This window comes from Staurois parvus, unplaced genomic scaffold (genome assembly GCF_062004578.1).
Source record: "Staurois parvus isolate SC_StPar_1 unplaced genomic scaffold, SC_StPar_1.0 ptg001302l, whole genome shotgun sequence".
NCBI classification, from domain to species: domain Eukaryota; kingdom Metazoa; phylum Chordata; class Amphibia; order Anura; family Ranidae; genus Staurois; species Staurois parvus.
The window spans coordinates 7,035,886-7,045,482 of NW_028319098.1; positions in this window are offsets into that span (position 1 = coordinate 7,035,886).

The window sequence follows — 9,597 nt, forward strand, 5'->3', positions numbered from 1 at the left end:
AGCCTGGAAGAAAGAACAGGAGTCAAGGGAAGCATCAGTGACTGTGCTGGAGGGGAACACTTGGCAGGAAAGTCTGCCAAAATGTGCTAATAAGCAATGCATACTAGCACATTATGCATAAATGCTCAAAAATACTTTTTTACATTTTTTATGTGATGCGTTAAATGAGAAGTAGGACCAAATCTCTTTCGGCTCTGCTTCACCTGTGGGTCAGAGGAGTGCACTTCGTTCTGCACTCCTGTGACCCATTTTCAGCCAAAAGTGGGCTAAAGCCTGCTGACGACTGGTATTACTCAGCCGATGTAGGCTTTGCAGGGATTCCAACTTTAATGCTGGAATCCACCCAGATGTCTGGACCGACAGCTGGCTCAGCCTTTTAGCATGCCACTGAGAGACTGAGCCAGCAGATCCCACCCCCTTCATATCCCTGCACTCCAGTGAGCATTGGAGGGGCAAAGCAGATAGCTGATGACTGACAGTCACTGGCAGACAAGCTCACTGAAGACCGATAACTGAGTGATCAGTGGTCTTTGATCGCTCAGTTCTTGGTCTTCTTGGCAGGGGACAGATGCAGTGTCTTTTTTTTTTTTACATTCACAAACTTCTCTTTTAATTCCACTTCTACCCAAATGCTTGGGATAACACTACAAAATGCACAGTACATGTGACTTTATTTCTGGCAGTGTCAATAGGTATTTGTACACCTATTGAACAGAGGTAATAAAAACACTGTATTTTTAACAAACCATAAGGAAGAAAATAAGAGATGTTCATTGTTAGGGTTTACATACACTTTAACACCCTACCCAAATATACTTATTATTACTATCAGCACAGGTTCTCTTTTCTTTCTGAGCTGTCATTCATGAACAATGGAGACAATCGAGCTGTCAAGCTCCCAAATAACAGCTGAGAAAGGGTGGAAATGTATCAGGGTCTCTAATCCTAGTGTGGACATGTTCTCTACCCATGACCCAACAGACAGATGCAGCTGGGCACCATCATGTTCTAAATCTATGATGTCCTATAAGGCTGTATGGATAGGGTAAGGATCTCTGACTACTTATGTGTATTCTACTCATCACCAACACTGAGCAGAACAGCTCAATAGGAATGGGCAGAATAAGGCAAACATTCATATATATGCAGCCATAAGGTTTGAGAACTATGTTTATTCTTCTTTCAAATTTCCACTGGTGAGATTTATCACATCTAAATATAAAAGTCTCACTTTACTACTTTAGCAGACAAGCAAATGTTTTTTAAAGGCAAAACAGTTTTTTTTTTTTTTTATGTTTTCTAATATCATAGCAATATTTGGAAGAATAAAATTAATATTCTCTTTTTTAATATCCCTTTCAATATCCCTCTGTTTTCCTTTCCTTTTCATTTTTAATATCCCTCACTGGAATGTTTAGAAAACTAATATATACAGCCTCCAATGCAGACTGTTGACATGTACAGTGTGCTGTTCAGCTGATATTATGGGATTTTAGTGCAATTCTAGTATCTAGGGAAAGCAATGAACATAACAAACATGTGTTTCACTGTTTAATACTCTACTACTAATCTCCTTAAAACAGTAATTCCACAGTGATTATCTAAGGAAAATTAGGTAGATCTAAATGCTTTAGAATCCATTAAACCCAGCACTGTTTTACGTTAACCCATCCAATGCTGGGAACCTCTGTACTATTGGATATGTTAATTTATAAATACTAAACATACCATCATCAGCAGCTGGTGATCAATAAATACAAATGTGATTATATAGTGTGATCAACATATTGGTCATTTAATGTTGACTATAACCAAAAAAAAAAAATACATCCACGTTGGTCTATGTGATATAAATACAACTGTCCTGAAATTAGTGATTCAACTTTGTTACATAAATTAGTAATGCAAATTGGATTTTTACTCCCATTTGCTTGACCCTTGGCCCTTTCTAAATGAGCACATGTGCTCTTTGCGAGGTTACTTAGCATCAAGATATCAAGATACTGATTAAATATTATTAAAAATCTAGCAAGGTCTCTCATAGAAGACAAAGCATTTTTTAAAATCATTTCTAGATTAGCTGACACTAAACATTTATTAAATCAAAAATGATAACTTATTTAAAATTCTACAATTATATACAATACATAACTTATGTAAAATATAGTATCTACTGCATGTATTTTGATCATGTAAAAAAAAAAAAAAAAATATATATATATATATATATGTAAATTACTGTATCTATACATATACATATAGATACAGTATATATATATATATATATATATATATATATATATATATATATATATATATGTGTGTACACACTCTCACACACACATGCGTTGCATTAAAAAAAAAAATGTTTTACTGTTGTTTCAGATATATTCTATATCTCACACCATTAGTGGACGTAGTAGTGGTAATGGAACTGATAATAAATAAAATATATTTAAAAATATGGGAGCAAGAGCCTAAAACACTTTTATCATGCATATGTTTATGCATGAAATGGTGTTTAGTTACACTTTGTTACATTAGTTATGTAACCGAAAGCAAGCGTAATAGTTTACAGACAAAAATCGCTCCATTAGTATACAGTAAAGAGCTTCATTATATTTCTACCTTCCATCTTAGTCAGTAAAACAAACATAAAGCTACCTACTCTACTAAATGCTGTGAAAGACATTTATGCGTCATCAAACGGCAGATGACAATAAAGAATAATTAATCACATCATGCAAGTACAAAGGTCTACAAATAAAGCTTTCACTTGCTGGCTAGTTTCCCCGCTGTGAATGGCAAGGGCCAGTGACAACTTGAACCCATCGTATGGAGTATTCAGTCCAAATTCATCCCAGCTGAACAGCAGATCTCTAAGTAGAGTGGCAGATGTTAAGGCAGGAGTGTATACGGGGGAGGGGATGTAGTCCCCCCTACCAGCCCCTTTTCAGACATGACAGTGCATAAACTATTTAGGATGTCCATGAAGGATGCATGCATAAAATACACGCTGCTGGCTACTACTGGAAGTAGTACAAAAGTGCTAGCGCTGTGTTTCACAGACACCTTACAGCCTGACCATAGTTTTAGCCAAATGCACATTGAAGTATTTAGCAAGTGAAAAAATGTGAATGCAATCTTTCTTCGAATATTGTGAGCAGCTTATTAGAATTCCAATCTTTTCCTTTAGGCAGTTACAGCAGGACCCTGTGACTTGTGTGACCCCTTTTTGCAGTAGCGCCTCTAGTGTAATTCCACAGAGGTCATGCAAACACACTAGAATCCCTAAAAACCATACATGTCCATTTTGCAGCACTGTCAGTGGGAAGTATTAAGCAGAAGGCACCAGCACTGTGAAGAACAGATGGAGTAGGAGAACTCACAGTGATTTAACACACAAAGCAACAGCCACCTACCTGTGCAGAGAGCATAGAGTACTAGCTCTTTGGAAAATTGTCACATTCCTGTTACATTTCCTGCATGACTATGACCTTTCCCTGCAATGGACGCAGCAACATAGTGGGCAGGTCCCTTCACACATTAATTATAGGTAATGGTTTTAGGGAAGCATTGTAAAATTTAGTGGAAACCTAGAAAGATCAGGTTGCAAGAAAATTTTATTGAGAATACAGACAGGTTTATTGTTAATCTAGAGGCACCTGCAAATACCTGCAGCAACCTTTAAACACTTTAATTTGTAGCCTAATGTCAGGCTTTTAAAACAGACAACTCTTGATAGTGTCAAAGCTTCGGCTTCCTGCTCCCACATTTTTCTGCTGGTCCATCACAATGATTGGCTGCCTCACTAGCCAATAGCAATGTAAAGAAAGCAAGCTTTGGTACTATTAGGTGCAAAAACTTTGACTTCCAGTAAAACTTGATATTCAGACATGTTGAATGCTGCTGGTATTTGTGGTATTTTTTTTTTCCCTGACAAAGTCTCTTTAAAGTGTTACTAAACCCACAACAGTAAAAACAGTCTGTATATGCAGTAAAGCATGCTTGTTATACTCATTGCGGAACCTAAGGGGTTAACCCTCTGTATTGTGTAAAAAGGGTGTTTGATCCTTTCTTATCTGTTCCTCCCCTTTTTCAAGTGACCACTTTTCATCTCCAGACTGAACTGTAGGCATGCGCATGCTCAGTTTGCTGTGTATTGCTAGAGAGGTTTTTTTTTTGTTTTTTTTTGGGGGGGGGAGAGTGCATGTGATTAGCACAGGGCCAATCAGCACTGTTGTCCAGACAGAGGCCAGGGGATTTCCATCCTCCTGGAGCAGAAAGAAAATTCCTTCTGCAAGCTTTAGCTACTAGTGGGCTGGACACAGATAGAATTCACAAGACTGCTCCAACTGCTGATGAGAAAAGGTATTTAGCAGTTATATTTACTAAAATAATTGCACTTCCATGTTGTGTGTACTGCAGGAGACCAGATATAGTGAATGCAGGGTCCTGGGTTTAGTAACAGTTTAAGTAAGAGGATAATATTATATTGTAATTACATTATTAAACCTTATAGACTTTGAATACTTTGAATAGTGGTTTAAATGTATCTCTTGGCTATTACACTTACATACTTGGATATTACAGCAAGACAGGGAAGCTTTGTGACAATATTGCATATACAAACGACTGTTATAATCTATGTTACAGGTTTACATTTACCCTGGTTGTCACCTGTTGACTGTCCTGCTACCTCCCAGAACCTTAGGTGATGCTAAGTTGTATTTCTGAAGCACACCATCGCTTATAATTATTTAACTGTTTCAGACTCCTAGGAGGAGATGATAAGCCCACAGTCAAGGATCACACTGATAGATTTTCATGCTTGTTGGTTAGCTTCCTACAAGTTGGTCCCTTGCTGTCCTCTGCTGCAAAATAGTGGAAAGGACAGGGGGGACTGACAACTCATGGGGCCCCCGGGCAATAGGGGATCATGGGGCCCCTGTGTTTTTGCCCAAACTCAAAAAAGCCTATGAAAAAGGTACCAGGGGCATCTCATGGGGCCCCCTACTGACTCCGGGCCCTCGGGGAGTGCCCGAGTTTCCAAATGGTCAGTCTGCCCCTGGGAAAGGATCAAAGTACTGTGCTCATATTATTGTCATTATTGACAATAATATGTCTGATAAGTTCACAGGCACCAGCAATAACAGAAAGCCTTCCCTTCTGTGATACATGAAAACACAGACACAACATAGTATAAAACTGTATGGATGATTTAATAAACAAGAAGAAAGATGTACACTCACATAATGTTGCAGCCAGCAGGGGCCAGAGAGTGCATGATAAAACAGTGTATACAGTGTTCCTGCAGGCTGCCAAAGGTTCCTCTGTGTATCCAATCAGAGCGTGGTGTGTAGTGGCCCATCCCCCTGATGACATCATCTGCGACAAAACACGTCAACTGGGGCCTGGCAGTGATGTCACTACACACCACATTCTGATTGGCTCACGGACGAACCTTCAGCAGCCCACGGGAACGCTGTATACACTGTTTTATCATGCACTGCTTGGCTGCTGCTGGCTGGAACATCATGTGAATGTACATCTTTCTTCTTGCATATTAAATTCGCCATACAGTTTTACACTATGGGCTGGCTTTGTGTTTTTTTACTTGTGAGAGATTCTGAGAATCACCTTTGGCTGAGGGTGGCCAGAATAACCCAAAAGCACTGTTAGACGGTTTGCCTTAACAAGCAATGGATTATGGATCTTGTAAGTTGCTGACCTCTAGTATTTTTTCACTGGCACTGGGTGATCACTAGAAGAGTTTCCAGCACTGTATTTTTCTTAGAGAATTGGCCAGCCAAGTGCCAAAGCCCAATGTGATGTCCCTCAGCTTTAGAAAATTCCACAGCCTGGGCACAATAAAAATCATGTCCAAAACTCTTTAGTTCTGAGACCTGACTAGATGGGACTAGAAGCCTGAGACCATTAGAATTTTGATATGCAATATATGGTTTTCACCCACAGGTTGGGAAACTTCCCACAGCTCAAAGCAATAGAAAATGTATTGTTTTGTGATAGAGTACATTCTTGTTTGCATTAACAGAATCAGATGGTGAACATTCAAAAATCAGACAAAAATTGCCACCTTGGTTAAATAACATGTGAATATCTACAAAAATCTTTGAGCTCATGTACATAGAGTTATCAGTCAGATATTTCAAAGTCATAGGCATCAATCATCACTTTTTGTATCTATGTGTATGTGTCTCATTTTTCAGGACTGAGTGTGAAATCGTATCTCTTTGTATATGATATTATACTGTGCATAAAGTAATAAAACTTTGACACGATTTTAACTAGATTCCGAAAAAGTAATTTCCATAAACCTAGGTTATTGTATTCTTTAAACCCCATCTTTGGTCATTTAAAATGTCATTTCATCCATATTTTATGTTTTAGTTTTTGGTAGATGTTAGTAGGTCAAATCAAGCATTGGCATTGTATATATTTTTGAAATTCTGGCTGCAAGGTCTCTACTTCTGAGTTCACATGAGTTCCCAGCTCTGCTGCCTACCTGCTGTGTCCAATTTGAGTGGATCTCACTGCCCCGGTTTGATTTTTCTTTCTTTAGGTTACAGAAAATGCAGTAGACAGAATGAGATTTCTCCCTTCTGCTGCATGAGTAAGGTTAGATGAACACAGGTAGAAAGGTTTCCACATCAGTGTCTCAGCGTAATTAAAGAATACATGCTCTTTCAACACAATATGGTTCCCTAAGTATGTCTAGGCAAATCAAGTAAGTTTGCAACGTAACTTTTCCTTTCTACTGAAGTCCTCTGAGAGCTTTACTGAAAACCTAAGTGACCCTAGCAGTTCAAATTTCTTGTCTAATAGTTGATAAAGATGTCTACAGCTGTGTTTAAACACAGGAGTATATACATTTTGTACTTATGCTTAAAGTACATTTTTACTTTAGGCAATATGTAGGCTGCCTATGTTGACTTTTTTCTCTAAAAACTTTTGCTGTGTGGCTGCTTCTTTCTTCAATAATTTTTAGTAAGTGATTCAGAAAGAGTTCAAAGTGGTTCTAAAGGCAGAAAGTTATACGCATTAAGGTAAAATATCATCTGCATGCAGCTCCCCCCAGTCACCCCTAAATACTTACCTGATCCAGATGTAGATGCAGAGATATGCAGAAGAGCAGAGGCTCACTCAGCACTCTCCCTCCTCATTGGCCATTGGCTTCCACTGCTGTCAATCACAACCAGTGAGGAGAGGGTCAAGACACACTCTGTGTGTCAGTGGACATGAGTGCTCCCTTAGCACTTTGTGATGTGAGGAACAAGTAGTGCCAGAGGGGGACCAGAGAAGAGGAGGATTGTGGCTGGTCTGTGCAAAACCATTGTACAGAACAGGTAAGTATAATATGTTTGTTATTTCTTTCATTTGGATCATTTACAATCACTTTCAGGCATCTTGCAGCTTCTGAAGAAGAGGTCAGCAATCGCAGCCCATATATTTCACTTTTAATCCTACAGCATCTATTCAAAATCAAAATATTAATGTTTGGGTAGACTGACACGGTATCCAACAACAGAACAACATATTTAAATGGGAGCTGGGAAATGTCATCTTTGTACATGAAGCCAAATGAAGGAAAACTTCAAACACGCTCTGGTAGGGTGGCTCCTACACAGCAATGTTTCTCTCAATGGGCAACTGACAGTAGCTGAAGTAATAAAAATACTGTGTTTCAGGGACAACACCACTCCCTCTTCATCAGGGCTACAGAATAAACATAATACATATTCATAATGATGACAAATTATGACTAAATAAATATATAGCAAAAATTCTGGAACATCATATAATAACAAAAACAACAAAATTGTCAAATGAATTTCAGTTGTGTCAACTGAATAAAAATGCTATAGAGTAACGACGATATACATAGTAAAATAGCAGATAAAGAACTTAGAAACGTATAGCTACTTTCTTTATCCACTGATTTTCTATGTATACCATTTTTATTCTTTATCATTCCTAATTCAATTGAGACAACTGAAGTTCATGTGTTAATTTTGTTTTTATTATGTGATGTTTTAGATTTTGTGGTTTATGTTCTTATGCCTGCATATTTGAACATAGTTTTTCATTATGCCTATATTTCTTGTTTGTTCTTAAAGCCCTGATGACAGGAGAGAAGTGTTGCCCTGAAACATGTTGGCTGTTTTTATATGACTCATTTACAAACAATTAAAATGATCTTGCACACTTTTATCTGATTTTAGTCTTGCACTCCTTTCTGTATTTCCCTGTAATCAATGAGACCAGGATGCATTGATCTATAGATTGGAACAATTTACACTTACTTCCATACTCAAGATTTAGAGTTCTTGGGACCTTTGTGCCCATTGGCCACTGCTCTGCACTGGCACAGAGATAGCTATCAGACCCATAGCTGTAGACATTTCTTGACAATGGAGCCTATGCAGAGCAATAGACAGAGTGTACATGTACCAGGAACTGCACTTTGAAGATAAATATCACTGGAGCAGGAGCATGTAAGTAGTTGTAATATATTTATTTATTTTAGGTAGTTATATAGCGCTGTCAATTTACGCAGCACTTTACACATATATTGAACATTCGCATCTATCCCTAACCCTCAAGGGGTGTACAATCTAAGGTCCCTAACTCACATTTATGCATACACATATTAGGGACAATTTAGACAGGATCCAATTACCCTACCAGCATGTCTTTGGAGTGTGGGAGGAAACTGGAGGACCCGGAGGAAACCCACGCAAGCACAGGGAGAACATGCAAAACTCCATGCAGCAGGCGCCATGGTCAGGAATTGAACCCATGACCCATTTACTGTAAGGCAGACGTGCTAACCACTAAGCCACTGTGCCGCCCACATATGAAAGAAAATCTTGTGAGCTGCTACAATGAGTGAAAATACCAAATGGTATATATAATGATGAAATTGTGAATCGCTCACACCATACACATACCCATACAAATGTGTTATATACATTTCAATTACAATCTGGTGCTGTGCTCCATTCACAATACAATTGACATAAATCAACTGAACTCATCTAAAAATAAGTGTCCATATAATAGAATCTGTAGATACAGATTTTATTATTATATGGACACTTATTTTTAGATGATTTCAGTTGATTTATATTCATTTTATTGTGAGTGGAGTGTGGCACAAGATTGTAATTTAAATGTAAGTAGTTGTTACCTAGTTCATGACACCTTCATCTTTGCAACCTGGAGTAGAGGAGTAGAGGCTATTCACATAACAAAGTGAATTTTCACTTTGAAAAGTGTATGTCTAATTAAAGTAGAATTCCAACCTATACCTAACTAGCCCTAAAAACATTCCCTCCTAATGCCTATACTGACTGACCTGTGTAAAAAAAGATGTATATGTGTACTTATTTTCAGCCTTCTCTGGTCCAGTCACAGGTTCTGGTTCTCCTGTGTCAGCCAGTGGCAGCTACAGGGGAGTTGAGGGAGCGTCTACAGTGGCTGGGACATAGGAGCCTATGGGTGATATCACTGTTCTTGGCTTTACCAGCTGTTGTTGAGTGTTCTCTCCTCTCCTCTGCATTCGCTGCTGGTTGA